Genomic DNA, 26387 nt, shown 5'->3' with positions numbered 1-26387 from the left:
TTCTCACGTCTCCTTTGTTTACTGCCACCTGGAGAAGCAAGGCAAAAAGTTAAGTGCATGCAAGAATTTTTGCATACTAGCAGCGCCTGCAAAAAACTGCATAATCGAGATGGGATCTTTTTACAGAAAAGGGGTTTACCGTTTAAACAACATGGATTCTGATTCACATTCCATTCCAGCAATCTCATTCATGCATATCCCGCTGAACTCGCTCATTCCAGGACATTTTATTCACAGCTATTAGCATAGCAGAGTTGGCGGGGGCATTTCTCCATTCTCCCACGTGGCACTTGGCCCATTTCTACATCTCTTCTGTGCCATTCTCGTTCCTTAATCTGTTTGGACACATGCTTTTCCTGTCACGATAATAGGGCAGCCCAGAGTACTTTGTATGAATTGAGGAAAGTTACAGTAACTGAGCGGGACCGTGGGAGTGGGACGGTGGGACATGACTCACTGAGGGGAGTAGGGGGAGTCGGGACTCGGGTCCACTATTAGGCTGCCGCGCAGCTTCATAACACTAACTGATTAGGCCGCGGCGCCTGCCAGCCCCTGCCTCACCTGGTGCTACTTATGCTGCTGCGCAGCTTTATTTTTTGAACTCAAGATGATTAGGCCTACCAGGCCCTGCCTCCCTCACCTGGTGCTTAACTCTAGTCTCCGAGTCCACCTCAATGCGGCCGTCGTCACTGTCCAGGTCGTGCTACTTTGAACGGCAGCGGCAGCCGTTGAACCACGATACTCGCCGGTGCCGGTGCAGTGGTAAGGTGCGGCCGTGCGGGTATGCTGGAGCGTGGTAAAAAGCAGCGAATACGTGCACATTTGCAAGCAATCTGAAAAAGATCTGCGCATGCTGCTTGCTGCCGTGCACACCCCTAACCCCCGCAGAAGACCGGGCAAAGCCCTGCCCAACTCAGTGTCCCGCCCACTGGGCCGGCAACACTGATCACCAGCGTGGCCGCTGGGCCGACCTGCCAGTGCCTGATTGAGAAGAAGTAGTTTTAGTTAACTCTTGAAGAAGAAGTGAGAAGAACTTTAAACTAACTTGAACGTCGTGAAGACAGAATCGGAGTCACAAAGAAGTAGAAGTGATCTTCAACATCACCAGTCTCTCTCATCAACAAGCACAACCCGTAGGTAACGGCGCAGCACTTACAGTAGAGCAGCAGCACAGCACACACTCTGTGCCACTAATTATGAATCCATTAGTGACGTGCACTAAATGCATGTAGCCCCGGCCCTGACAATTAAGTGCCGGTGCTAAGCACCGGCACAAGTTAAGCACTGAGTAGCCATGAAATAACGGTGGTGAAATTCTCCACAATCCGATAATATGCCAAAGGTTGTGCAACACACTATTGCTGAAGTGCAATTTCATGTTGGTTTGTCAACCACAGTGACATCAGTACCGCTGAAGAGTGTCATGCCACCTTCATTACAATGTATACCAGAGAACAATGTCATCACACATATTTTATCACCGGCACTACAGTTTCCATGCCATCCTTACTGAAATTAGTTATACATAATATCTTAAAGCCCCAATGTTGCAATCAGTTGCAGAGAATACTAGCATGCCACCCTAGGATCGTATGGTATTCCCAGGTGACTTTTATAGTCACCAGGGTTACGGAATTCTGGTGTGTCATTGTCTTCAGTGTCACAGGACACTGTCATATTGCCGAACCTGCATCCAGAATTAGTATCTTGACACAAAACCAATATTGCTGTTAATATCACTACACAGAGCCACGTCACCCTATAATTTTCACTTCATACACATTTCCATCAGCTGTGCAGAATACTGCTGCTCTACCAGCCACTTAACCATTGTTGCAAGAGGCTATGTCATGCCATCTATATCCCATCAGCGCTATTATTTACTTGCCATTCCATTCTTTATTGCAGTCAATGTCGTAGAATGCTGCCAGGCCACTTATATTGCTATTTTTATCAGGCGATATTCCCTGAAGAATGGGAATTAATGGAAAACGAAAACTGAGAAACTACATTAGAGGAAACTGAATCATGGAAAAACAATGGTACGGAAAGAGAATTTAAAAGGAAAATCCAAAATTACATTAAACCTGGGTGGAGTTATGGACTACTGTGGAGTTTTTGGGTTCAGGGATTGGTAATGTTTAGGGTGGGGGGGGGTCTTAGGGATCAGGAATAATTAGCTTGCGGGCATAGAAAGGGGATTTTAGAGTTCTGAGATGGGTGGAGTGTAGGGGTGGTGAAGGGTCAGCGATGTAAGGTGTTTACGGATGGTGATGCGTAAGCGTATTAAAAGCATTCAAAGTAATTGTTTGACAGTGTAAAACAAAGATATGAAATAATGCCCCTTAAAGTAAAGCATTGAAATAAATATCTCCCACAAAACTGTTTCTCAAAGTAAGAGCTGCAACCATTGCAAAAAAATAAGCATTCAAAGGCCATATTTTGACCCAAAAGACATTCTATGAATTGGTTTCTACACAAGGCAAACGCCATTCATTCATTCATTGAAAATGTCCATTTAACAGTGTAGATAAAATGGTTTCTCAGTAATGGTATTCCATGAAATTGTTTTTCTATGAACTCATGGAAAACCGATATCGCCATGCTACTCTGTTGCCTTTGGGGTCAAAGAATATTCTTAATCGCCCACATTTCCATCAGCGGTGGAGAATGAGACAAAGACATCCAAATTGCCATGCCATATGGCCGTATCACCATTGTGTAAGGGTGCCTGCATTGTGGTTAGGCGCCGCATAGTGCGCCAGTGCAGTGATGGAGCAGGAATGCACCACATCTTGGTAAATATGGTGCATTCCTGCCCTCTCTATTTGACGCAGCCCAGCACAGCAGGTTGTCTTGGTTCGTTACGTTATGTCAAATATTGATAAATCCTGACCCTTGTGTTAAACTTTATTTTGATCTTCAGTACTGATACTCGGTAGGTAATGGCCCACCTCGTAAATACCACTCCCATAGGTTTTAACATTCATCAGCTGTAGTATACCTACCAAAAATACTGGAACAGTTATAATAAGGCCCCTAGTCTCTCAGGGGCAGATTTAAAAGCCCCTTGTGACACTTTTACGCCACCGTTGCGTCACTTTTGTGATGCAGCGGCGTCGTAAACAATGCGCCATGTTGCAAAACATTTACAACGTGACGCATATAGGGAGATGTGTCACGTTGTAAAGCCCTGCATCACATTATACCTGCGTCAGGTATAATGTATGCAGGGTGGGCATTCCGACGCAAGAAAGCCTCGTAAAGGTGACGCAGTGAAATCTACAAGTTTTCAGGATTTAGTACTTCACATCTGTGGAAGATGATAAAAATTGATGTAGCCTCTTCAGTGCTGTTTTTAGCTATATGTGGTGCAAAATGTAGATTAAAATGTTGTCACTGATATTGAGAACGCTGCTCAGACGACATTGAAGGCACTCCTTTGGCATGTACACAGAAAAGGTAATGAAACGTTACTTAACATGGAGTTGTGACTGATGGTGTCCCACGTTGACGTTCAGTTTGGAGAACCACTTCACTTCATTTAGATCAACCTCATTGTTGCCTGAGGAGGGGGGGGGGTGATGTGGAGCTCCCTCTTTATGGCATTTATGGGAAGCCTTGTGTCAAAACAGATTTCCCCCCACCTGGTACCCTCCAATATGTCTCTTCTTGTCCATGATGTGGATGGAGAAACCCATGGCTTGGCTTTATGTTATCGGAACATGAGATCCTCATCAGATTTTGGTTCTTTTCCTACCTTGGCATGGAAGTGGAATAGAATGTACCTGTGCCTCAGTCCTAGTTGTTGCACAAATATTTCACGGTGTCAAGGTTCAGACAAACCTGTTTATTGAGCAGGCTGGTGATAAACTGTTGCAATTTTCCCAAACCATCATCCACAAATGTATGCAGACATTTACAGCAAAGAGAATAAGCTTTAACTCTGTGGTTGTGGGCAGCTGAGCAAAATGTCTGCCGGTCTGTTACACAAATATCTTTGCATTAGATTTTACTTTCCATGTGGGATCATATGCTCAAACTTGCCTTTCTGTGGAAATGCATGGCCGCAAGAATAGAGTTTCGTTGAGGTGATGCATAGGTATGGCACTTATGTCACCTTAAGGAAATATGCCACCATGAGTACATTTATGGATGTTCCTATGTAGGGGAATGCCATAACTTCCAGACCATGCATGTTGACTCCTGTTTGAGAGTCACACCTTCTTTACCCATCAGTAACCTGGTGAAGGATGTCTTCTACGAGCTCCGAAGATCAAGCATTGACATCCATGCTCTTGATGGCCCTTACTTTGCTTTCCTCCTGGCAGGGTTATCTTGCTGTCTTGCAGGATCTAGTGTCTGTCACACTGGGTTGATGAATCAGCTCTCTGTAGGCCAAGCATCGCGTCACCTTGGGTGGGCTGATGCGATCATGTGGCAGGACATCCCTCCGGTACGCGCAGTCAGGTGTTTCCAGTTGTGTGTGCACTCTCTGACATTTCTGAACGGAGTCCTCCCCACACCACTCACAAGCTCTTGCTTGATGGAAATGTTGACAAAAGCTTTGTCCATGCCAGCTTCCATACATTTGAGATCTCATGAGACCTTCCCAGCTCCCGCTTGTGTTGCGGAGGAATGCCTGACTCTCTGAGATTGAGACTTAGAAGCCATGATCACCTTCACCCTTGTATGACCTACAGGGGCGTAACACAGGCCCCCGCATTGCGGGGGGGGGGGCCCGCGATCCAGGGGCCCCTCCATGGGCGCGCAGCAAGCAAGCACTTCACATTATGCTGGCTTACGTTGCGCTCGCAGTAGATACCTCTCTGCGGCCTCTTTTATAAATTAAATGGTGCGCGGCGCGCACGTCTCCGCGTCTGCGCAGTCTATACCCTTTTAGGGTGAGACTGGTAACCGTCATGCATCGCGCAAATAAAACCGTCATGGGCATTGCTCAATGAAAAGTGCGCGTGAAGAGGATAGATATCCCCGAGACTACTGAGAGGGACTGTGAGGCCGCCGGCCAGCCATAATTTAATTATTTGCCCTGCCTTCTGCCGCCCGTTCGCGCCTGCCACTGAAGCTGCAAGCCTGCCAGGCATCAGGTGAGTGTAGGAGTGGTGAGGAGACAGAATAGTTGCTATGGCGACTTCAGACTTTACCATACCACCAGTGCATTGTGAGTCCAGCAACGCTTTAGAGTTCTTAAATATTTCTGCCCTACCATTAACCACCAAATGCTGTCAGCTGAAGCAAATTGCAAGATCCGTTATTGTAATACCATCAAGAACTAAAAGACGGTCATCAGTCTCTGGGCGCATTCCCTTCAGCAGTAATTGCGTCACTTCTTAAAACCTGCACAAGGGAACTGTACTTCATCACTAAAGTTGCGGGAGTGAAATTATGTGTTGTTATAGAGTTATGGTGTATTCTAAAAGCACGTAACTGCATTACAGAAATTAAAGTTAATAAGAAGGCCTTGCAGCCCAATGCTAAAACATTGCTACACTCATAATCCAATTTCCTTATGTATATAAATGTAGCTAAACCTGCAGTGTGTTTGCTAAAAGGGGCTTAATTTCACGTTGAAACTGAAGGCTAATTTCAGAAAGAGGTTTTGTCGTGTTTGCACGTTTTGTGGTATTCAAGGTAGTGTGCTTCCTGTATTGAGAGAAGGCACGCCCTGTCAGCACTTTTGACTCCTGAACATAGCCACAAATGTAGAGGTGTAGCTGGCAATGGTGCAAAAGGTTGAGTGGCACCATGGCACAGGGCTGTGAAGGGCCCACTACTCACTAATTATGTTTTACTACCTACAAGTGGGCTACCATTTTCAATATTAGTAGTACGGCCCAAGATGCCCTTGTTATGCAACAACATTTCTCTACGAAATATAACCAATATATTCACGGTGACTAGGAGAGTATGTATATTTGTGCACCTTAATTAAGTGTATATGATTGAGGGAGGGAAGCAGCATGGTGACCACTGCCGTTAAATGCTTTTTGCGAGTCCTTCCTTGCACAATAATGATAAATATATTGACCTTAAGTGCATTTATATACTGAGGGGGGGGGGGGGGTAAGGAGATTGTTCATGGCCATAGCAAGTTTAAACTAGGCTATATGAGCATAGATCTGGGCAAGGTTTTAAGTGGAATGAAAAAAGTAGGTGGTCTCTCAAAGGGGCGTGGTCATTGTAATTAAGGGTGTGGCTTAAAAGCCCAAGCTAAAAATATGTGCTTATCATAGTGTCCCGCCCGACTGGTATTTTGCTGCTTCTGTTATTGCATTTAGATCTATACTACAACAAATAACATTACACCTACAGCTTTGCCAGTGGTTGTTAGTTTTGTAAGATAAATAAGTAACATCTATGGCTTCGTAGTATAGAATATTGAAAATGCTTCAGTTCTGAAATGAAGAGATCCTGTGAAAGAACTTAAACGAGTCTCTTTGAAGGTACCTCAAAGGCTGTGAAGGCTCGTACTGCGTCAGAGTTAAGATTTAGTGTTTCACCCTGAAGTTCAGGGCGAAAATGGAGAGCCCGATAGGGACCCGACTCGGTGCCTGTTGACCTGGCCCACTTACAGCCCTGGACCTGAGTAAATATTGTGGTTTTGTCCAGGGGCGTAACACAGGCCCCTGCAGCCCCTGCAGTGTGGGGGGGCCCCCAAGCTGCAGATGGCCCCCTCAGCAGAGTACTCTGTGGCTGCTCGGAGTTCCTGCGTGTACGCTAACTGTTCAGCGCAGGCCATCGACGAAGACAGTGATTTACTTATCAAAGAGGCTCTGTTGATGAATGGATTGTGTCAGTTTCCAGAAATAAGCACGCAGACAGCAATGCTTAATTTGTGCCAGTGCTTAGCACCGGCACTTATTTACACATGTCTGCACATCTATGGGAAAAGTTATAATTACCTCAGCTCACTCACTGAGGCGCAGTCAGTATTGTTCTCTCGAGTGCCGAAATAAAAGTTTTGAGACTGAGCTAATAAAATGCAACCATTACCATCTTCAAGAGAATTTGCCTTAGGCAGCGCCCCAGCAGCCCTTAGTTCAGTTTTGCCGGTGGGTGGGACACTGATTGGGCCGGATTTGGTTATGCGAGAGTAGGGCTGCGCCGCTGCAGCGTGCGTAGATTGTTTTGAAAATGCCACGCCCCAGCACATGCACCGCACAAGTCACTATAACCAGCAGTTGTTCAGCACGACATTGAGAGGGCAGCAGCAGCACAGCAGGCATATTAATAAAGGCAGTGAGGGCCGGTGTTGCCGCCTACCAGTAACCGAGTAAGTAAGCCAAACGCTGCTTTTATCTTGAGCGTGCCGGTGACGTTCAGTTCATGCGTGGTTCTATAACTGACTAACTTGGTTGGTATGAATGAAGAAGTGTGAACAGAGGCCCGAGCAATGATATCTCCGGCGCAGGGCACGGTGTGCAAATTTGCCCCGGTTCAAAATAAGCCTGTGAGGAAAATACATTCACCAGATTTTTATGTAGAAGACATGAATAGTGCTCTGTCTGAACACACATAAAACCTGTGTAAGTGACATCTTGTGTGTGGGTGCTGTGCATCTTGACTGAAGACCCATTGTCCTCTTCGCATTCGCAGCGGTTCTAAACTCCTTAAGCGTAAGGGCATTTTTGCGGAAGGCTATGGCACTTTTGGCACTAGCAGGCATTTGACCTGCTTGTTCCAGCTGTTGTTTGGTTACTTACCACGTTACCTCTAATTCATTTTGGACACGCTGACTGCTCATACCGCCCTTTTTGTCATTTCTCGGTTTTGTCCAGCTCTTCCACAAACCCGACAGGTTCCACAGCCCTGGTACTGGGGACAACCGCTGCTACAGTTGTCTCCGTTTTACACACTTTTCGTGACATTAAAATATGCTGTTTTCTGTGCTCTTCACTTTCATTATCTCTTTTAGAAGAATCCGGATGTATAGGTATTTATAATTCTTGTTTAATTTCTCCCCGGTGTGCAATATGTCGGTATGCGCCAGTTGTAAGTTTATTTCTGTCATCAAGCCTCGTAGTTGTGCATGCAGGTGGTTTAGTACTAAAGCATTCCCATAGCTTCTGCCTCCTATGTTTTGCAAGGTATGGGTTAAAGTGAACACCCAACGGAGGCCGCATAATGTCATTTCCAGGGGTGGGCGGAATTTGCGAAATTGACTTTCGCAAATTATCGCGGAATTGCGCAAAATCACCGCGAGCATGCGGAACTTTCGCGAAGATGCAGAGATTGCTTTTCCCGCCCGTTCGTGATGTGTTTTTGCATGCTCGCGGGGAAATATACCTCCAACTTGCCCATGTGGTCACTAATGGGCACGGCCATCTTGCTCGCGATGCGTATTTCCTGTTCGCGATCGCAATGACGTGTTCGCGATCGCAAACTCTCACGGGGTAGCGCGACCGGCTACCAGCAATCCAACATCTTGTGGTGCGCGCGAACGGATAGGAAAACTCGTCGGCGAACGCAGGGACCCGATAAGTCCCGACCGCGCACACGAGAACGCATTTTTAAAGCACGAACAACAAAAATACATCCGTTTCGCGGCAGGTTGCGAATGTTTTGACATTTTCGCGCTCTCCGTGGAACGCAGAAATGTCAAAATATCGCAAATTCCGCGAGCGGAACGAAATTTACCGCCCAGGTCTAGTCATTTCATTGTCTAAGTAGAAGTTGGGGCCCATGTGCCCAAATCTCAATCTATAAATGTATTTTAAGTTCCAAGTCTTCTAAGTTGTCAACTGTTTTGATGAATGCCACTATTAACAAACTATGTATAATTATTTCATTGTGCATAAAATAATGTAAGGGTTTGTTGTGTTTACACGGATGGAAGGCTGAGCTATCTTAACTAACGTTTATGAGCACAATTAATTAAAGTATACAGTTGTACCAGCATATCTTTTGCTGGGTTTTCATGGGCTTCCTGTAGACAGACTGAATTCTGCTCAAAGATCAGAGATTGTATTGGAAGCATACTTTCTGGACACGCAGAGCAGGCATTGCTGTAACCCACCTTGCGTTCTTCCTTTTGGAACACGTTATACTGAAATGTGCACACTCGGAACATCCATGAGATCACGGAGGGTCATCCAGGTGGCGGAATTTAACTAACATTTCCCGCTGCTGGCCATGTTTGTCTGTGTTTGTTTGCTGGATGTCCCGAGGTCCCGCTCTGTGCAGATTCTCATGTCACACATCATCACAGATGCGTTGTGCTTAATGCCTGAATGTCACATGTTGTGGTGGCTATGCCTTTGTGGCAAACCACTATCGTCTAAGAGGAAAAAACAGTAAAAATGTAGTGCTAGCCCCAGTAGAGAGAGCGCAGATTCTCCTCACAGAACAGGCTGAGCAATCGTACTCGTCATTATGCTTTTAAAATTTCATACTGTTAGCTCTGGGTTGTGGTGGAAAATAGTGAAGTCAAAATAAAATAAAAATATCAGCATAGCCATACTGCCCACATAATGCACATACCGACTCTGACAGCAAGATGGTGCAGAAAGAAACAGGACAACCACTAGAGAGAAACAATTTGATTTATTAGGAGAAGCATGCAGCTAGCTTTCAGAAATACAATAAAAACAATCCCCGCCTCACTAATACTCTCAACAACCTATGCCCCCTCCCTTAAGCACCCCTAAATTATGAACTCCCCCTAGCAAACAATCACAGCATCCACTACCATTCTGCTTCCTCTCCTACCACCCATACTCCTTTGATATCGCACCACTACAGTAAGTGGGTGGAACCAGTGCAGTAAGTGGGTGGAGCTTGGGAGACATGGGCGTGGCCTCCTATAACAATTTGAGCACCTGGACTTAATTTTGTAGAAATTAGGCACTGGCAGAAGCCCACGTGACAGGCGACGTTGGTTTTTGTTAGTTTGAAGATTAAGTGCTAACAACCACGCTCTGTAGGGCCAGTTGTTTTATGTTTTTTGTTTGTAAAACACGTCTCTAATTAAATGTTTTTAAAATGAATAGTTATACACCACAGATTTATTTGTCTTGCTTTTATTTTAAAAGACAAGTGTAATTTATCGGTCTTGTTGAAACGTGACGTTCCTCAGCTGCCGAGTCTGGGATCTTTGTATGTCCTGCATACCAAGACTTGACTCAATTAAGAAAATAGATAAGCAACTGCCAAGAGATTTCATTCAAGCTGCTCCATAAATGACACAGGTGGTTAGTGCGTAGCAAGGGTGCATATGGACCTAATGCAAGTAAGGAAAACCATCTTCCTGCTTACAGGTTGAGTAGTCAAATGCAGCCATTGTATAGTGCAGTAGGCCCCTCACACCCCTGGGCACTAGTTACACTGCACCGGCTCCACCAATGATAGCTGTGCCCCTGATCCTGGTTAAGTCCTCTAGCGCTTTTACAGCCGGCATTGCATACTGCTTGTTTAAAGATGGCTCAGGCCTTCGATACATTTTTGTAAGGTCACTCCATGTCAATAGGAATGCAGTTTTCCACTTTTAATGTTTGATTTAACAACCTAAGCAATTCCTAGTGTTTTCTTTAATCACCTCAATTGACGCTGAAAACAATGATCTGTATACACTACAGGTGCATCTTGTGATTTGTGACAGGGAATCAACTTGTAACTCTACCCTTTTGTGAAATTCTGATAAAGTTCGTAGATACTGTCATAAGTTGGCATTCAAAGAAGCATCCTGCTTTTTGCGTTTTTTGCTGTTTTAGGACCTTTCTTTAATATGGGTTTTCAACTGTTACATGCCCATTCTACTGGGGAAGCTGGTTTGATTTGAGGTGTGTCACATCAGATTATCATATACAGATCCCAGGGCTTTAAGTGGGCCGCGTCTCACCAGTGCTGAGCACCAGCTGTGTTTTTTAAGGGGGCCTCGAAACAGGTCTCTATCGGGCTTTGTTTTGTGCCCTGGCGGTCCGTTTCTTTCCAGACTGCAGTGACAGCACTATGTGCCCATGCTCACACTGATCCCTTCTCCACTAGTGGAGATGTTACGGCATGTCGTCATGCCAGGTGAGCATTGTAGGGGAAGCGAAATCCTTTAAAGAGAGTCATTATGTCTCTGGGTTTCCCTTCGCTTTTTGAAACTCAGAAGCAGCAACATTGTCGTGGTGTCACCAGGGCTTTAAGTGGAAGCTTTTTCAATATTATATACAAGCCATAGTTGCTGCTTATTTATATTAGGCAACTAACACCCATTGACAAAGCCAATAGTCCTGACTTGTTGTAGGTATGATGTTACTTGTTGTATCATATATCTGGATGCAATGACAGAAACAGACAAATACAAGTCGGACGGCACACTATACAAAGCAAAGATTTTTAGCTTATGTGTTTTTAAGCCACACCCTTAATTACATTGGACATGCCCCTTTGAGAGACCCCCCAGTTTTTACATCCCACTTAAAGCCCTGCAGATCTCCTATGGGTAAGTGGCATAACGATAGCCCACGCAGTCCCTGCGGTGCAGGGGGGGTCCCCTGAGCTCCAGGTGCCCCCCTCCGGCACTGTGGTTCGTAACATGGGGGGGCCTCCTCCATGTAACTAGCAGGGGGGGCCCCCTCAAGTTTCGTTACGCCACTGATGACCTATGAGCTCAGCTCTTCCCTGGCATCCACCACCGCCTACAAGATTCTGATCTATTCTCACAGACTTGCATTGAATGCAGCCACAGACTTTGTTGTCCCTGCTTGTCCTGCCACACTAGAAAATGCTGATATGGCACATTCTTTGGGCTTTCAGGGCTGTGACTACCGACTCATCATCGCCAACATCATGGCTGATCAGCAGCAAGAAACCTATTCTTACAATATTGCACGCAGAATTCAAGAGCAGTGTCATCTATTGGCTTTGTGGCCATGACAGACCTGACCAGCCTGGCCACCCAAAGCTTCCTGCATAGAGAATGAAGTACCTGATGCACATCTCGCAGAAAAGGCATGAGCACTTTTACGTATGCAGAATGTTTGAGCCTGGACTGGGCAGTCCTAGAATCACCTCCAGGCATGGAAGCTTTTTAGCAAATTTCGATTTATATTGCACAAACTTGACCCTAGGGCATTAGAATGCTTCACAATAGAATAAGAATGCGTTACATATTTTTCGTACACGGAGAGATTAAGCGATTAGCCCAGAATCACAGGATATTGAGTTGATGCCGGATTCATACTTGGTTTCCCAGGCCCATGGTCAGCATCTGTTGCCGCTATGTCACATCTCCTAAAACTGAAAGGGGTTTTCCCTTTGTTGGTTGTTTGATCAGGGCCTCTTGATCCTGTCACTTGTGGAGGACCACTGGAACAGTGATGTAACATTAGTCCCCGCAGCCATGGCTAGACTGGCAGTAGCGGGCATCAGACTTTTCCCCAGTGGGCCGCCAGGGTGGGGGCCGGTTTAGACCATTGAGGGGCCATTTTTGTTATCGGGGGGTTTTGCAATATCAGCCCCCAGCAACAAAAGCAGCACAAATATTCCCGCTAGCACCCCCCCTGCCCCCAGGCCCCCGAGCTCTTTGCCAGGGCCGTTTTTCGGTCCCAATCTGGCCTTGCCCGCTGCCCCTGCGGTTCTTGGGGGTACCAAGCTCCAGGGGGCCCCCTCTGGTGCTGTACACGGGTGTCAGGCCCCTGGCCTGAGAGCTCCTGACTGGGTCATCATTACTTTGCAGAGGGAAGGGCTCAAGTTTCGTTACGCCTCTGCCCTGGAAGTCTGTTACTTCTAGGGCAAGGGTCCACACAGGGACAGTATGCACGGATGGAAATCCTGTCCAAGCATTGGCCCCTGTTTTTATGTAGGCCCTGCCACCTAATAAACACTGAAACAACCCGGGTCTCAAGCTGAGTAAAGATTCAACACTAACAGGCCAGAGTATTCCCCATTCTTGATCTGACAGCTCTATAAGAGAGAACCTCCTTAAACAGGACCCATCAATCACTTAAGGTGGTTAATTTTCATCATCATTTGGGTCTGTGCACTTCAACATGCCGCACCAGTTCCTGAAATAGCAATCTGGTCACGTGCAAAGAAGACGCAACAAAAGAGGATTGTCGTCAGATCTCCCAAAGATTTTATCAGGGATAACATTGTACCCATAGATCAATGAAGGAGATCCTAAAGTCAGCAGTATTAAATAATAATAGTGTGAACTAAAAATGGCTAAGGGTGCTCAAAAGTTCTTTATTAATAGAGAACCCGTTGATAGTGCATGGTACCTGTCCGTGTGTCCTGGACCTTCTGGAAAGCACTGCAATTTGAGTTCTCGCTTTTAGAAAACATCCACTTAGCTTTCCATAAGTATTTATAATATACACAACGCAAACGTCATGCATGCGTAGAATTAGCAATATCTTCGAATTGCAGAATTTGTTTAACCAAACTGTTTTTTCCATTTCCAAAATATTAGATACAATTCATTCCAACACACGTCTTGGGAACATTTGAAAGATTTGGTGACACTTGCCACTTTTTCAGTAGTACGTACACCAAATCTATGTCTGAGTACACTTAGGAATGGGTGGGAAGGAGTTACCGAGTTATTTGTCATTTCATTAGCTACTCCTTTGAGACTGCCATGGTTACTCCAACTTTTCAATCCAAGTTTATAGGGGTGTACCTGATTATACACAATTATGTCACACTTTCAAGGACATAAAACCAATGCTGCTATACTTTTGGGAATGCAGCATTCATACATTATGACTTAGTCCAGGCATATCTATGCTACATGACAGCAAAATTCTTTGCGAATCTGCTCGAATTAGATTGTTGATAAATAAAGTGCTTCAACAGATCAGTCACACAAAGACATTATAAAAGGCCCTCCCATTTCTGTCCATATTTCCATTAACATGACACAAAATTGACATTCCACCCGTAGCATGATTACTGTCAGAAGATACCGCAATGCCAGGTTTGCATGGCATTACCTGCCTGTCATCCTCCAGTCTTTAAGGATCTGTCAGATAGAGAGTCTGGAAACGAGTCTGGAATACTCAAAGTTTGCAAACTATGTCTCGTTCTTCAAAGTGTTCGGCTTTCTGTCGTCCTGTCTTTGCCTTCAAACTCGAATTTTGGAGGGTACTGCCGGGAGCACTTGGACTCTGGAGAAGGCTGGTTTCCTGAAGCCTCCCAGTTAACTAAGCTTGGGTCTTCGGCCTCTGGACTTTAAACTGGGGCACATGTGTCACTCAAACCCACCTGTCAAGCCGCGACTCCAGTCAACTCACTGATCCCTAGGACAGCCAATAGAATGAGTGGATGAAGGTATGGATTAACGTGCTACTCTATCCCCCTCACATTTCTTCCAAATACATGCATGCCTTAGTTCAATGTCAAAGTACATGATACGGACACCGCCGAGAACCTCACGCATGACCCCAAAGTCGTTATACAGTGGCAAATGTGAATCCACCCACACTTCCAACCAGGGATACAGACCCAGGCCATCAGAAGCTTTCGCAAGGATGAGATGCAAACGGTCCCACACATTACACCTGTGCTCAGTACAAATATTGAACGAATAAAAACGTGCCTGTTATTTAGTTTCTATATTCCCACCAATGCCACAAGAAATCATAATGATCCTTTCTAAGGTGTAGCTGGAAACAGCTCTACCAGTCTGCTGGTGCTTATGACACCAACTAGTAATATAGACAGAGAGAGGGACAACAGTCAGACCCCCTCAGCCAGTCCTTCTTGGAAGTGTCATTCACTTTTTGGAACTTCCCAAACTAAAGTCAGTGCTGTTAGTGTCAGTCATGAGGCCTGAGGTATCTCCCCTTTATCTCAGGGGCGGCTCCTCCACTATGGCGGAGGAGCGTCCCCCCACTGCTTTTTCGCAGTGCGAGAAGCAGAAACATAAAATGGTAATAACTTTTAGTTATTAGCATTTTATGTTTGCTTTGCGCATTGCGGGCAGGCGGGTTGGCGGAGCTGCTCTGCTCTTTGAGCAGGGCAGAGGAGGAGTGGTTTGCCCACTCCTCAGTGTGCACAGACTGTTTGGTCGGCCCTCTTGGGCTGCCCAAACCAATCATGTGCACTCTGCCTTTTTCCATGCATACTGCATCGCAGCCTGCGTTGAGAAGATAGTTACCAAAAACGGGTAAACCCAATACTAGTCTCTGGGACCTGGGTAAAGGACAGTACATAGGAACAGTGGTCCCAGAAAGTGATCATACTATGAGAAATTCACAACATAAATACAAATTCAAGACTGACAAACATATTATTATATACAGCGAGGTCCCTAGTTGGGGAAAAGGGGAAGGCAAGGTGGAGTGATTGTGATTCAGGTGGGGGTAGGGTAGTGACTGCCCCAACATAACCTCAGCCTCCTTCCAGAGGCGACTTATGGTAATTAACTGCTCCTTCCTTCCCAGAGTTGAATTTATTGATCAGTATGGCTTCCTCTTTTTAAAGTCATTTTCATGCTCTTCCCTAGATCCCTTTCCCCACCCCCACACCTCAGTCCTGATGAAGACCCCGGCGTAAGGATTGTAATAGCCTACTGAACTAGTGGGGTCGAAACGTCGAAATTTTTTCACCAAGCCAGCTGGAACAACAGTGATTTAGTACTGTGTTAACATTGGAAACCATGGCTAAAAAGTTTTTTTTTATTGTTGTAAATTGTGACTAATAGGTTTGAAGAATGAGCCACGCTTTCTAAAACGATATATTGTTTTGATGCACACTACACACTTGCAGTCACTACCCTACCCCCACCTGAACCACAATCACTCCAACTTGCCTTCCCCTTTTCCCCAACTAGGGACCTCCCTGTACATAATAATATGTGAACAATGTCTATAATAGACCAGTGCTCAGTGTGAATTAAACACTTTGAGCAACGACTACCGTCTGTCAGTCTTGAATTTGTATTTATGTTGTGAATTTCTCATTGTATGATCACTTCCTGGGACCACTGTTCCTATGTACTGCATTGAGAAGATGGCCACCACATTAGCCCCTGGTTGGGCGCCATCCCAACCAATCACAGCTCTGAGCGGCATCGAAGTCCATCTCAGGGCGCACTCACCACACCCTCTGAACCTGCTGACTGGTGAGTGAATTGCAAGCAGTGAGGCAGGATGCTCAGGTCAGGCCTAACACATGGAGGGTTGTGAAGTCTGAGGCACGCTGGTGCCGAACTCTGCGGAGGCACCGACAAATACCCCCTCTTTCATCAACGAATTTGAGGGAGGTTGTGTCTTCCAACTCAGTGATAAGTACCACAGAGCTTGGGCAAAAGTAATGCAGAAGACATGGGAGGGTACCGGGAACCGAAAAACACTCAAATTAACGTTAGGCAAATTGTTTCCTGTTACAGGTGTAATAATGTTCTTCCCTTGAGTACTGTTAGGGGGGCAGCAAGCATCCAAGAGGAAACTTACTGTGTTCTACCTACAGCAAACATACAGCAAGACAACACATGGGTGAATATGAAAAAGAACATATTTTTTTAATTCTGACCTGTTATTTCAGGCAATTGTCTTACACACTCTTCTTGATCATGCCCACATCTCCTTCCCAGTCCTCTCCTCCACGTGCCCCAATCCCCTCCGTAAGCCTCACCCTCTCTGTCCTGTGTCCCCCAGTGTGTTCACATCTCACAGACGCCAGTGTCCTTTGTGCTTTTTCACCAGGGCCGATTTCAGCGCTGGAGGCACCCGGAGCAACAGCCTTTTTCGACACCCCTCCTCCTCCTCCTCCTCTCAAAGGCCTTCTCTGTGGATTCCATCACTACCTAGGGGGACCATATTTTGACAATCAAAAACCGGGACAGGCCCGACATAGAAGTCGGACTTATGCCTTTAGTCTCATGGCTATATCTGGCCAGTCTTGTATTTTGCGTGGCCTAGTAAACATGTGTCCATATATATATCCGGCGTCTTCTAAATATATGCCTTTACATAAATGTGTGTGTGTGTGTATATATATATATATATATGTACATAAAAATATACATATACACACACATACATTTATAAAAACTACATTTACATAATATTGGCAATGGCAGTACCTCCAACCTACACTGACCGGCCCTCCTCCCCACACTTTCTGTCTGCTGGGAGCGGGCAGCAGACCTGCTCCTGGGCTGCCTGACAGAAACAAATAAATTACTTAAATTGTTTTAGACTTTGGATGCGCCTCTGAAAGGAGAGCATTACTTGGAATTCTGCTTTTCAGACTGACCTGACCTTTATCCAAAAACTCGAGACATGAATTTAAAATTAGGAAAAGCGCCGGGACATCGGGACAGTTCCCTGAAAACCGGGACTGTCCGGGGAAATCTGTGACGTCTGGTCACCCTATTACTAACACCCTTCAACAGTTTCCCTCAACTCTCCATAGCCCTCTCTCACATGTATTTCACTTGTTTTATAGCGCTACTCATACCAGTGTAGGGTATCAGAGCACTTTACTTCACACACATATCATACAGAGACAATGAATGCTTGGTTCACGCAGAATGGTGTTTAAGAGGAGAGCTGCTGGCATTGCATGGCAGTAAGTGTGTTTTTCGTAATCGCTGATTAATCAACCCAGAGCCTTTTTCCCCCATGTGCTTTTGTCAGCCCATGTGCATGGAAACGCATCTCTGCATGCTCATCGCAAATATTCTTAAATTGCACACACGTGGGAGGGAGGAAGTATTTCCTCCTGCGTCTGCAGTTCACCTCTGTAATGCATACATGACGCAGGATCAGCAAGCGGCGAGGTCAGGACGCAGACAAGTGCCACCCGGCACAGAGACAGGGGTACATCAGCAATTATGACACACCTTTACAGTCACTCCTTATGTGATCCTGATGTGGTCACGTGATGTTAGCAACCCTTTTCTTAAACGCCATTAAGCGTGAACAGCGCTAACATTCTTGGTCACGGGGAATCAAGTAGGTGTGCTCGTGGACGTAGTGCCTTGACAAAGTAAGTACAGATAGCTACAGATTTGATCTCATAGCTTTAAAACTCTTTAAAAAGCAATCCTAAACTTCTGCTTTCCCTGACAGTGTGTGACTACAGGGACCATCTCACCCCCTAACCTTATCATGTCTAACAGGTATGTAGGCCATGTAGGTGCAGATTCAACTCTACTTTTACTATTTTCCCTATTTGCGTGTGTGCATGTTGTACACTGTTTAAAAAAAAATTTGTAGAGTTTATTTTATCTTTTGCCTGATCTGCCTTTTAAATGTATATATATGTACATATTGAGGGATTCTTACGCGTGTGCATGTTTCTCAGCACAAAAAGGAAGATTGCACGTGATCATGAGATATTTATAACTGCATTGTTCAATTCTATTAATTTTATCTTCTAGTTCAGACCATAACTAGGAAAAAGTCCAATCAATGGTCTGCATAGTTGTATGCATGCTTTACTGAATTTAAGTATGAATGCATGTAAGCCTGGTTGAAATTAGCAATCCCACAACCTAGGGATTATTACACTTACTGGCCCTGAAGAAAGGTGACTGATCCACAAGGCATTTCAATGGCTGAAACATGTCGACCTCAGATATCTAGGGCCATTTTACCCCTGTGGCATCTCACTGTTTTTAACCTTGCCAAAGGACCTTCTGATTAAACAAGATATTCGGATCCAGCAGGCAATTTGAACTCACACTTAGTACCTAGGCAGTAGTTTAAGAGCTCCACTTACAAATGCATCGAGCCTGCCCACCCACACTAGGTGAGTAGGGTGTGAGTCCAATTATGAAGCAGGCCACAGGTGGTACCTGTGGGTGAAGACCCAACATAATATCCCAGAGATGTTTTGATCACACTGATTCACCTGAGTGTTGATCTCACACTCTGAAGAGATCTACCATGGGCCATGCAACAATCTCGTGGGGCATATTGAGATTTAAAAAGATAGGATAACCCTTGAAAGTGTAATTACTTCAAAACAAATCAAGACACTTTACTTGGAAATGCAAATGATATTCACTGAATGCCTATTTCAACACATTATCAGCTGTTCAATGTACAGTGATAGTAGTAAAACTACATGTCGGTGCAGATTTAGTGGTCATTTCAATGGAAAATGTGCTGTCTGTAAATAAGAGTGCACTACCACTCCATGCTATAGTAACTGACCTGCTACAGTGTGCTCCAATATACACCACTGGCTACATGGCATACCCTTACCTCTCTCATGCTGGGTGGACATGGCTTATTTGCTGTGCTTGTTCTTTGTCTGATGTGCGGCCTTCTCACAATTTGTGTGCCTTCAGGGGTGCACCGCTGATGGCAGCACCCCCACTCTGAAAATTGATCCAGCACCACTGTGCAAATCTACCTTATGGCATTTCAGGTTTGAAAGCATCTCTTGTTTTGACAACTTTCCTCTCACTCCCCATCAGACACGCCCATGTGTGGCCTGGGGCCATACAATGACGCCTTACGCCAGCTCGCGGCTCCACCTTCTCCAGTGTTCCCGCTTTTAACAACCTCTGCTCAGACTGTGCAGCCCAGTTTCTTCTAAGCACCCTGTGGTCACCTCCTTCAGCCAGTCAAATCCGAGACCTATCCAGAACCACCCATGTCTCGTGCCACACAGTGTGATTATTCTGCGTCAGAGTCCGGGGCCCACTCGATGCAAAATGGCTGCTTAGTGCAGCCAGTGTTCGACACCGGCCGCTTGGATAAGCCCCGGACGGTTTTGTTCAGTAGGACACGTTATGCATGTTTTCATGTCTGTGTGTACTCTTTTGCACAGCAAACCTTATTGCACCCGCGCTTTCTCCTGGCACACGTTAGACGGCTTCTTTTCGTAATAAACTTCAAGATACTTCCTGCGATCGTTATAAAACCATGTTTATTATGGTAAAGTTTGTCTGTGTGATTATTTTTCAAATTGTCAAACATATTCAAACTTAAATTAAAAATTAAATCAGAGAGTGCTACCAGTGGAGTTTACGATAGACGTTGTACATCCCAGAATGCCCTTGTCAAATATATTGTTACATTTTCTGTTCTTTGTGCAATACATTCATAAGCATTTAAGCTGGTGCTGTAATGCAAGATGGTGGGGACCCCCTAGGGAATGTGAGAGGGGGATCTCGATCCCTCATATCTCACAGATAGATTTATTGGTCTTGTGCTGAAGGGTTGGAAGCTTCCTGTGCCGCGGGGGGTGCGAGGGGCTGTGTTACACCTCTGATTTTATCTTGGGTTTTGGGTGGCTAAAGAAGAAAGCCATCATTAAAGGTGCCGCACACGACATGAGGCCTCTTGTCAACTATGGAAAAACAGAAACGGGCCCGCGTCTGTAGGAATTCCTGCCACTTCTATCGAGCTGCGCGCTGCACAGCGGGGCTGACAGTCACACATCTATAATGAGAAGTATCGAAATACGAGTCTCAAAAGCCAGGGTCACCGGCTACCTAAAAGGACTGCCCGCGGCCCACGCAGGGGGCCATCCTAAGTGGGCGGCCCCCTTAGTGGCATTTGGGCACCAACCCACCCCCTTTGAGGACGGGACTCGGGGAGGAGTCCCCCCCATTGCCTGTGGTGCGCTAGGTGCATCCCTTCCTGCGCGACGAGGACCTGGGGGGAGGGTATAGATGCCTTCCCCGGCCAGCCTGGCATCCTCTGTTGCGCCAGGCACACCGTCAGAATCATAGGGTTTTGCTCTGAAGCGTTGTCAGGGCGTTGCCACGCCACATAAAGCGGATTCTTCGGTTTGCGTGCATGTCCTTGGGCTTTGATGGTGTGCCTCGCTGTCTTCCCGAAGGAAGTGTACATGGGTCCGCACCAGTGGGCCAGGCAGAGGCAGGTATACATAGCTTGGAGGAAAGGCCATGGTTGTTAGCGGTCACGGGCCGGTCTGTGTGAGGGCTCCATATCCCTATACTGAAACAGAATGTGAAGTCTTAATTGCCTGCTATATTTAAATGAAGCTATCCCACAGCTTGAGCGTGAAAAACTAGAACTTCATTATAGGAACTCGCGCAGGGAGGCTGTCGACACAGGATACCGGTATGAAGACTCGTATATGGCAAACGGCGTGTTCGAAGCTTATGAGGACTGCCTGGTCGGCCAGGTGGTGGGTGCAGCCATGGTGGAGTCGGGAGAGAGGGGTGGCGATGCCGTTAGCGCCCGTCGGTGCCCGCGGTACAGATCGTGGGCTGTGATCTGCGCATAATCTGGAGGTTACTGGGGTCGAGTCCAGGCTAAGCCGACCCTCCCTTGTCCTGCTACTCCCAAATTGACTGCCTCGGGTCGCGATCGGGCCTCGGGTTCAGTCGGGGCCTCACCTAGTCCAAGTCCTCATGCTAGGGGTTAGGTTCAAATTATCTCCGGGTGCCTATTAAAAAAGTTAAAGCAAAAGCAAAGGGGATGATGGACGGAGTGTTGAACATTGCAAGCACTCACCCCCAGTCAACTGATCTGGGTTTAATCCATCATCATTCTTTAGCTCACTCCATCACCCCAGTTAAGACATGGCCTTATGCAAATCAGTCTGACCCTGTGCCTCATGGGAACAGTCCAGTCCGAACTGCCAAGCCATGTCTTCCCTGGACCGGAAACAAGCATCCTGGGACCGGTTTTGGGTTCATAACCCTCATCAGCCAGGCTATCTTGAATCCAGTGGCAAAGTGAGCAAGGGACCCAGGTCTGGGCATACCCTGCCAACGTAGGGCGAACAAAGCAAGCATACCCTGCCAACTTAGGGTGAACAAAGCAAAACCAAAGGGGATGATGGACGGAGTGTTGAACATTGCAAGCACTCACCCCCAGTCAACTGATCTGGGTTTAATCCATCATCATTCTTTAGCTCACTCCACCACCCCAGTTCAGACATGGCCATATGCAAATCAGTCTGACCCTGTGCCTCATGAGAACAGTCTAGCCCGAACTGCCAAGCCGTGTCTTCCCTGGACCGAAACAAGCATCCTGGGACCGGTTTCGGGTTCATAACGTGCTCTCCATGCCACTGGAATCAAGCTATCCTGGCTGAAGAGGGGTGAAACCCCGAAACTGGTCCTAGGATGCTTGTTTCCAGTCCAGGGAGGTAGAATTTCACACTTACTCTGGGCAATTACAACGCAAAGTGAGGTGCTGCGAAATGTTGTTGAGACTGCATTGTGCAATTGGCTACAAGGGCCTTTATGAGGAACATCTGCTGGCACCATATAGAAACAGGTACCAGGTACACTTGGTGGGCATTTCTAGCTTTGAAAGAAAGTTGAGACAGTAGAGTTTCAGTGCAAGAACTCGTTTGGTTGGGCAATTTCATTTGTAAAGCATTAAACCGGTCGGCACTGGGTATTTGGCAGGCATACGATTAGCTAAGATGTTTGTTCAAACCTGGTAGAGCATATCGACCATAATTCATAGTGGAACCAGGAACAGCTTTACAAAGCAATGCTGTAGATTTCCTGTAGAATTCTGGAAGGCCAAGCTTCAGGGATAAGGCCCTGACATTTCACCCCTCGAGGGACCATCACTAATTCCGAGCAAGTTGGCGAGGAGCATAGTAATCCCCCAGCGCGCTTCACAAAAGCACAGAGCTTCTACCAGAAGGGTGCCAAGTGGCAAAAACCAGCAAATAGGTTTAATATGTGTGTCTCTGGCCTTACAGCTGTGTGGAGCCAGTCTCATTTAGAGGTACACCCAGGTGAAAATTGGGTGCTTCTTAAGGTTCGCATGACCAATGCGGTTTGTGGTATCTCCCAGTGGATCCACTGAAGGTGTACTGCAGCTAACATGAAACTGGGAATCTGGGAGTCCGACACATTTGCGGGTTCAAGCATCCAGGGTCAGAGATGGTTAGCAGGTAATAGCATCTGTGATCAGACGGCAGTTAAGCAAGCGGGTGCACTGCATAAGTTGTCACTACACGAAAGTGTGAGTTGTCGCCAATAGTGGGCACAATACAGATATTGTTTCAAACCGGATTTGACACCAATAAGGTGTTCACCAGGCTTTAGCTATCAAAAGGGGTCGGTGCAATTGTCTGGTCAACGGGGCGAAGTAAGTGCACCCAGAACCATTAGGTGACATGTTGCTGCAGTTAAGCTCAAATGGCCCGACAAGTTAGCTATATTAGCCACACTGGGTGGGGACGCTGTCAGCCAACATAGAGTTCTTCTGTCTCAATAAATGGGAAAACAGGGTGTCAAGCACAAAAGGCTACTATGTAAAAAGAACATTTGGCACGTACAGTATTCAATTAAAATTTAACGGGGCAGGAAATTTTTCCACTGTTTGGGCTGCACAGGGTGCCCCCCCCACTTATCGGGGAATAATCTAGTATGAGGGTAGGGTAGGATTTAGTAAATCCTGAATGTTAGGCACCTTATTGCGGGGAATAATCTAGTATGGGGGAGGGTAGGATTTAGTAAATCCTGAATGTTAGGCACCATATTGCAGACAGGCGCAATATATTAAAGCAGACAGGTTAACTAAGCTGGTATGCCTAGGGGGTTTAACCACAGAGGGAGCTGTGCAGGTGAAATTCCCATGAGGAATAAGGGATGCACGGCAAGTGCAGGGGGACACCCTTGCTCAGAGATTGGCCCAAGGGGGGGGGGTTCCCCCCAATTTCTTAGTGATACACCTAGTGGGCAACAACTTCATTACCATGGGGAGGAGGTCACTCTTACAAGCCATGAAAGCTGACTTAGGGGAGATCATCAAATACATGGGTCAAAGTGAGCTCTAGTGGTCTGAGATTATTCCCCGCAGAGTGTGGCACGGCGCTAAGTCAGAGGAGGCAGTTGAACATTACCGGAAAAGAGTTAATAGTTCAATGCATAAGTTCACCGACCAGAGGGGTTTTGGTTTTATCAGACATGAGATGATTCCTTTTAGATATACAGGAGGCCCTGGAGATGAGAGGTTGCAGGTAGAGTTTAGCTTTTTGGTGGGGGGCTCTGGCGGCGATGGGGGCCACTTCCAGAGTTGTGGCGGAGTTAAAGGGTGATCTGAAAGCCGATGGGTACAGAAGGGTACCTCTGCATGGTACAATAGGGGTGCCAGAGCCAAATGCCAGGAGCCTCATAGCAGGTTCCTGGGAAATCGCATCGGCGCCCCATTAGTCCTTCGGGTGGTTGTTGGCCTGAACAACCGGGGGCTTGCCTTGCTACGCTCTGTCCTGAAAGGGGCGTGAGTAATAAGGGACCAATGTGTCACATGATCCGGAAAGAGGATCACCCCATAAGGTGTAGCACTGATTGGGTTCTCCACAGTGCTTGGCTCATCAGGCGGGCATGGCAGCATAGGCTGGTTACAGCTGCCTGTCTTTGGATCACCCGTAAAATAACCCACCATATTGCATACTTCTATATGGAATAAACCTGCAGCAATATTTCCCAAACAGAAGTTGTGTTGTGTTTTTATTATTCAGCATGCATGCTCTGCTATTGTGTGGGTGGGGTGTGTTGCCAATATTGGCACTATGCCTGAAGGTGCTCCAGGAAACATGGCACCAAGTAATAATGTTGGAAGAAGGCGGCAGGAATGTGTAAAGAGAAGTGTCATGTGTGTATCCTCCACTAGATGGAAGCAGAAAACGACCCATTTTTTTTATCTGAAGTGCAAAGAAAGTCGTCATTCTTTTTGGGGAGATTTTGGTGAAATGTCTGGGATCTGTCAGATCACTGGACCACCAGAGAAGCTCCTGAAGATAGTGCATGAGTTGGGAGGGTTAATGTACTGTTTGCAGATATATCTGTATAGCTTGGAGGCCAAAGGCTACAATTCCAGCAAACTGCAAAGATTGTTGAAGCGCCTTCTGCAGAAATCTGAGATGCACACGCAGCCTGAAACCTCAAGCGGCTACAGCGTGGAGTCAATGTGGCTTAACGGCTGCACTGCTGACCTTGGAACTGGGGGACCAGGTTCGAGTCTGTGTAGTTTCTTAGGCTCAACATCCTGTGATTCTGGGCAAATCGCGTATTACGCCCAGGCCTAAAAAAATCTGACCTCGTGTAATGTAAGCTGGTGCTGAGGCAAAGCACTCTGATGACTTTAGGACACGTTAAAGTGCAGCAGTCACAGGGCTTCACATGCAGTACGTCATCCGACTGGTTTATTTTGCTAGGTAAAGAAATGCGTGCGTGCAACTGCAGTTCACATATTCCAGTTCCAGTGTGTATGATAGCTCAGGGCTGGGTGAAGCCGGAGAAGTCCGCCATAAAAGTGGAACAAGCAACATCTGTATTTTTTGTTCGCTCACAGAACAAAATCCGGGTTAATTCACTGGCGAAAAATAAAACCCGCGGCATCCGGATTAGAGCGTGTCCTTCAAGTACACCCCAGTCACCTCATTGGTGACCTCCTATGGCTGGTTCTCTTCGAACCGCAGGGATGTTTGCTTCAATTACAGGTCACCGGTTCTACTCCTAGTAAGATAGCTCGGTTGGTTAGTGAGCGCACTGCGGAGACCTCCCTGTTAACTGCTTAACTACAGCCCATGGGTTGCCATATTTAGAAAGCTCGTTTAGAAGGCTCCTCCCACCTGCTGTACAGTTCAGATCTGTCTATAATCTGGGGTTTTCACATTCGGATCCCGGCATGTCCGCCTTTCCATTTCCAGAGGTCAATAAAACGGACCCCCCACAGACGTTCCATTTAATATTAATAGCACCTAATAACAGCCCCGTTTGTGGGTAGCGCTGCATAGGCTGTGCTCAGAAGTATTATGGGGTACATTCTTGTAGGCAAACATCACATTTTAGCGGCACTCACCATTTTTCCATGGCGACCTTGAGCTCTGCGCAGGGGGTCTCGGGCGCTTCGGGTGCCTCATGGGTGGCCTGCTGCGTGTGGGTCTCGCTGTCAGACATTCTGGAAAGTGCTTCAGTTTTATGCTAGGTCTTTTTAATGTTTTCGGTGTCACCTGCTTACTCTCCGCAGTCTGTCCGTCCCCTGCCTCCTCCCTCCGCTCGCCAGGGCCTGCCTCGCACGCTCCTGCTCTCCACTGGACTGAGAGGAATCGTTCTGGCACCAGGCTCGGGGCACTGGAAGTCCTGCCCAGATCTGTCACCGGGGTGGGTGGAGTGAGCGTGGGAGGGCGTGGAGTGTGTGTGTGTGTGCCTGTGCACTCCAGATATGCCACAACTCGCTGAGGCCTGGGGGTGAAGCCGACACACTAGCAGCTCAGCAGGCCTCGTCACAGAGGCCTTCAGGTCCACCCCCCGCCCACGACATAGAGGTGCAGGTGACAGGCCCCCCAGGCCGGGCACGCCTGGCAAGGAGCTCAAAAGCAAGCCCCGACAAGGTTTGAGATAGTTAGCACACTTGGTAGACGCAAGACGCCCCAAAATCTGATTGTGACTCAGAACCCTCCACCCTGGTATGGGCGATGAGGTTAAGATGCCAGGCAGAGACCAACCACCCCAAAGAAAGCCTGGACAG

The 26387-nt window shown here is 46.7% G+C and overlaps 2 long non-coding RNA genes across 2 annotated transcripts in view; one reads left to right on the top strand and one right to left on the bottom strand.

Moving 5' to 3' along the window:
• Positions 1–25979, bottom strand: part of LOC146809793 (uncharacterized) — a 103483-nt gene extending 77504 nt beyond the window's left edge. Inside the window, exon 1 of the long non-coding RNA XR_014966487.1 lies at positions 25719–25979. This is a non-coding gene — a long non-coding RNA (uncharacterized LOC146809793). The remainder of the gene's footprint in view (positions 1–25718) is intronic.
• Positions 18052–26387, top strand: part of LOC146809792 (uncharacterized) — a 34134-nt gene continuing 25798 nt past the window's right edge. The window contains exon 1 of the long non-coding RNA XR_014966488.1: positions 18052–18079. This is a non-coding gene — a long non-coding RNA (uncharacterized LOC146809792). The remainder of the gene's footprint in view (positions 18080–26387) is intronic.

This window comes from Triturus cristatus, chromosome 7, assembly GCF_964204655.1.
Source record: "Triturus cristatus chromosome 7, aTriCri1.1, whole genome shotgun sequence".
Taxonomy (NCBI): Eukaryota; Metazoa; Chordata; class Amphibia; order Caudata; family Salamandridae; genus Triturus; species Triturus cristatus.
This window is presented reverse-complemented; position numbering and strand designations above follow the sequence as displayed.